Raw genomic sequence first — 5,651 nt, forward strand, 5'->3', positions numbered from 1 at the left:
CCTTCTCTCCCTCTTGGCATCCAATCCAATCCAACATTCCCACATTTGTATATTCTGGTGAATACATGGGAACTGTGTTAAATTACTGGTCTTGAACCTGTTCACTTCCAATATATTTGGAGAATCACTGCAGGAGAATCTGTCTAAAACAACAAAAGAAATCTGAACACTGCAGGGTTTCAAGCCCTTGTCTGACATCGGAGAGAGGTCCAGCGAGAGCGATCAAAAAGAAGAGCGATGATCTTAGATAGCACCATCACACACATGAGCGCACACACACACACACACACACACACACACACACACACACACACTGATCCAGGCCTGAAGTCCAGCAAATCTTCCCCAGCCACTGAACTCAGTGTAGATCAGTGACAGACAGACCAAAGGAAATACAAGACGACGGCCGAAAAGGGGGAGGGAGAGAGAGAGGGAGAGAGGGAGAAAGATGAAGAGGAAGATGGAGCATAAAAGAAAACAAAGTATTGGGAAAGAGCTCCTCTCGCTTCCCTCAAAATCTCTTTCCTCAGAATCATCCCCTTGGAAAGGAGCCTTCTAGCTTGCAATCCGGTGACAGAATTGATGAGAAGGCCTTATCAGCTATGGCGTTGGTACCATCATGTCAAATTGTAGTTTTTCAGCTCATCTTTTCTATCAACTCACAAAGTATCTTGCAATATTAAAGAGCTGTGATAACTCTTGAAAACCAAAGCTTTTGTCTGTCCTGTGGCTGTGAAGCCTTTCTGCTGCTCAGGGGCACCACGATAAGTTTCTGATCTCATAGGCCGGCACTAATTGGGGATCAATCCTGTGCACACACACACACACACACTGCCAGCATCTGCCTCACAGACTCCCTTGAACACCCTCCTCATACGTCTTTCTACAGAAATACAGATATTGGGAAAAATAACAAGGAATTTAGAAGGGCACAGAAGAGAAGCGAGTGGAGTCGGGTTCTGCATGGACAATAGCAGTGATCAGCATACGTCCTTCACACTGTGCCAAAGGATCATGAGGGATTCCATGATATCCATAACTCCTCCATGCTGTTGCTGCTCAATCAGCGCTGCAGGGCGGCGGTGGTGAAATTACCTGCTGCATTGTGGAGAATCTGTCTGCGCTAGATTGTAGGGAACACATACCCTCACAGGAGTCACCGACCCTAACAAACAGGAGTATGTAAAGAACATATGCTGTGTGTGTGTGTGTGCGTGTGTGTGTGTGTGTGTGTGTGCGCGTGCGTGTGTGCGTGTGTGCGCGCGTGCATGCAAGTGCGTGTGTGCGTGTGTGCGTGTGTGCGTGTGTGGGAGATGCGGTGACCTTTGTGTGGCGGCCCAGCTGGCAGATTGGACAATGTCCAAAATGATGAATTGAAAGTTAAGAAAAAAAAATCTGAAGTTTGAAAGCCACAGAGGGAGAAAATTGAGAACAATATCTTCCGCGGCATCCTGCCAGAACCTCATTCATCATCTGATGATAAAAGGTCAGATGAGCAGCTACAGTGTTGTGTTGGTGTATGACTGTATGTCTGAGAGCATGAGATTGTGTGTGTGTGTGTGTGTGTGTGTGTGTGTGTGTGTGTGTGTGTGTGTGTGTGTGTATCCTACCCTTACTTCCCAAATTTGCATATATGTGTAGTGCTTGTTGATGTGAATGTGTGTATATGGAAATGTAGTTGTGTATATGTGTGTGTATATACAGCAGGTGAAGTTGTGTATGTGTGTATATGAAGGGCGAAGGTGTGTATGTGTGTGTATATGGAGAGTGAAGGAATGTGTGTGTGTGTGTGTGTGTGTGTGTGTGTGTGTGTAGTGTGTGTGTGGAAGAGTGGGTTCCAGGGGACAGAGGGAAACTTGCTCTTTAATTATTAATCAACTCAACTTTATTTTGGGGTAATTTGCTTGATGTGTGAATAATGTGTGTGTGTGTGTGTGTGTGTGTGTGTGTGTGTGTGTGTGTGTGTGTGTGTGTGTGTGTGTGTGTGTGTGTGGGTGTGTATGTGTGTGTGTGTGTGTGTGTGTGTGCCAGGTGGTATGTAAAGCCAGCCAGCCAGTGGCCTGATTGATGTTTTCTTCAGTAATGAATCACTTCAGAGTTTATTTTGAGGTTGTTTGTGCTCAGCACGCCTGTGAGCATGTGGATTTGTGGATGCAGATTTGTGTGTGTGTGTGTGTGTGTGTGTGTGTGTGTGTGTGTGTGTGTGTGTGTGTGTGTGTGTGTGTGACTGGTTGTTCAGGGGTGGTCCAGGATACCTCGTTAATGCTATCCTCAACAGCAACAGCCGTTTCCAATCAGAATCTATTTATTCAACTCAGTACAACAGCAAAGTTTTCTTGTGCTTTATGGGGAATTTGTCGTGGTACAGATTGTATTGCTGTGCAGACAACTGTCATAAAGAAGTAAAAAGAAAATAGTACAAATATAATAAAATAGCTGAATATACATAGAAATAATCACCTACAACACTTCTGTCCTAACTACTGTCTTCTACCCGCTTCTAGAGCAGTGTTCCCCCATTCCAGTCTCCACCTTCTCCACATTTAAGCTCTTAACTCTGTGTGCAGTTGTAGAGTTAGAACTGAAAGAGAGAACTCGAGGACTGGATTGGCGAAAAAAAATAAAAAAAATGCTCTACAGAACCTGCAGAACAGTGCAGCTCAGCTGGTGTTCACCAAAAACACCCCCCGGGGACCGGCTCACAGAGAAGGTGTCCCCATCACGCAGGGTGCTTGTTTTGTTCCATAAGGAGGAGAGTACGACCCCGTCTTCTGTGTCTGTCTCTCAACGCGCCACTCGGGCGGCGTGGTAGGCAAAACTGCCACAATCGCCTACAGGAAGTGCCAACCCTGCCCCCCCCTTCCTCCATCTGCCAAGCGCTTCACAGACTTTCCATCTCAGATCGCAGCAAATCTAGCGACACTGACACTCGCCGAAAGGGTATCCATTTGAAATCATAGATCATGTCCCTCAGGTTCCCTCCAGCGCCTCCGCAGGAGGCAGGCTGCCCGTCCCCACCATCGCTGAGAGGACTCAGAAGTTCCTCACCCCTCATCCGAGTCGGGGCTCCTCTCATCCCCGGCACCGCGGTGGTGCGGCCAGCTCCTTGCCTACTGAGAGAACGGATGAGTTGGAGAATAAATAATTCTTTCATTTTCATCTCTGGGAACACTGCAGGCAGAGGAACTCGGCTGAGTGATATATCTCCTCAGCGTACACCCGGACTCTCCGGCGCTGACCCCTCCACTGAAGGTCTTCACAGGTCTACCCGAACCCAGATACCAGAGTCATTGTGGCCCATTCGGTTTGGTTCGGGTCGAATTTAGTTTCCTGGGATCCCGGATCTGTGAGTCAATGTGTAATACCTAGAGTGGATCAGAGCGGAGCCTTTGTCAGCGCTGATCCCAGAGGAACGTATGGAAGGGCGGCTGTGGAACATCACGAGGCTACGTGCAAATTGATTAGTTAATCAGAATAAAAGGAAAACAATCATTAAGTGCAGTGGAAAGCTGCAGAAGCGTTTTTAATTATCGGGTCGGTTCAGACCTGTTTAGTTTTGGCCCGATAATATCTTAAAATACGTTTGTTTTGTTTTTTTAATAGTCAGTTCCAATTGGATCTCCGGATGAATTTACCATGTACCAATAGGGGTCGAATCCGAATTTCAGGACCCATGAAGAAACTTTACTCTCCGCCTCATAGTGATCTTCATCCTTTTTTTTTTACTGTCACAAAATGCTATATTTGAACTCTGTTATAGTACTAATGTCACGAGTTCTTGAAGGCTTTGCTGACCACGACTGGAATATTTTAGAGTCCATTCCTGCAAAATGAGATAAGGTTGTGTCATGTTTGGTAAGTTTGTGTGTGCTATTTGTAAAGATCCAGATTTCAGTGCTTGATCTGTTTTCAGTGTGTGTGTGTGTGTGTGTGTGTGTGTGTGTGTGTGTGTGCGTGCGTGCATGCGTGCGTGCGAGTGTGTGCAGCGTTTTGGGGCTGGCTGGTAAACATTAGGGTGACGTTTCCCTCCCCAACAGGTGGTTCATTACACGCTCTGTAATTAGGCTGACTTGACTCTCTCCTGCTCCTGATTACACAAGCATAGTGGCTTCATTTGAGCATGGAAATCATCTTTTTTTTTTCTTTAATTGTTTTCTTTATTTTTTTCTTTATTTTACTTCTGTGTGATTTTTTTTTTTTTTTTTTTTTTTCCTTCGCCAAAATAAGGTATTTTTATGAGATAAGGAAAATAATTGTTTCATACTTTTGGATGTGTGTGTAGGATACTTGCATTCATATTCCAGTTGTTTACCTTTTTCTTCCTTCATTTTTGTCGGTGTTTAATATGTTAATGGTCGAAGTTTCTTTCTGTCCCTTTTGCCAATGCAGGATTGTCTCCCACAATGATGATTATTTATATATGTTAATATTACAACTATTGTAATGTGTATTTGGCTTATACTGTAGGACATAAGACACATTTTTCAAGGTGAGTTTTTGTTTATTTGTATAATCTATTGTATCACACCGTCAAAATAATTGATACTTTTCTGCCCGGCCATTTACAGATTGACTTGGTAACCATTTTTAGCCATAGTTAGGATATTAGGTACAGGTACTCCTCACTTAACAACCTACCTGTTTAATGACCATTCGGACTTACGACCAATACCGACCAGCTCTTCGACCAGTCGGTATTGGGTGCTGCGTACAATACAGCGGTGTATGCGCTGCGTGGGCGGCGTCTCAGCATCAAGCAATCATTGTGCATCACCCTTTATATACTATGTATACTATATACACTATATATACTGTATACACTATATACACTATACACACTGTATACATATCATTTTCAGCATCACCATTCTCAATCTTGTTCCCACAGTCTGTCAGTATGCACTTCACTACCGCTCGCAATGGCCACGCCCCCTTACCGTGAAATAACACGGGTCCTCGCTTATCGACCAATTCCCTTAACCGCCTGGTCCTAGGAACGCAACTCGGTCGTTAAGTGAGGAGTACCTGTATTTTAAAAAATCCTTTTCTTTGATGAAGCAAGCTGTTTTGTTCTTTAGTTTAGCTTGAATGTGAATCCACTTTGTTACCTGTTTGAAAAAAGGATGTCTTTTAATCGTCTCAAAAGTTTTAGTGTGACGTTTGTTTTGTTTTGGGGTAACCTACCTCATTGCCAGGAGGGGTAACCTCCTGGCAATGAAATGCTTGGATGTAAGTCCAGTAAAGTCAATAAAGTACTATCTTATCATATCTTAAGTCAACCTATGTGTTTGTCTGAGTCGAAGCTCCATCCAAAACCCTGTTTCTTACAGTCGTGAAAGTCAAAATGTCTTTGTATGCTCATGTAAATAATATGATTGACAACACTGTAACACATGAAGGAAACATGTACTCGTTGGAAATAATGTGTTACTGAGAAGGTTCCTGTGATTCAGCACCACGGACAGTTCCTACTGCGCGACGCCAACGTTTATTTCACATCCTCCAATTGACAGGGCAGGAATGTTGCTGAGGTGTGGTGAAATCTAAATTTAGTTTACATCAATTAAAACTCATAAGATGCAAGAGCACTCTCCATTGTTTTGTTTTGGAAACCACTACAGTACTTAATATGCTCGACATAGATTATGTAT

This window comes from Zeus faber (genome assembly GCF_960531495.2).
Source record: "Zeus faber genome assembly, chromosome: 7".
Taxonomy (NCBI): Eukaryota; Metazoa; Chordata; class Actinopteri; order Zeiformes; family Zeidae; genus Zeus; species Zeus faber.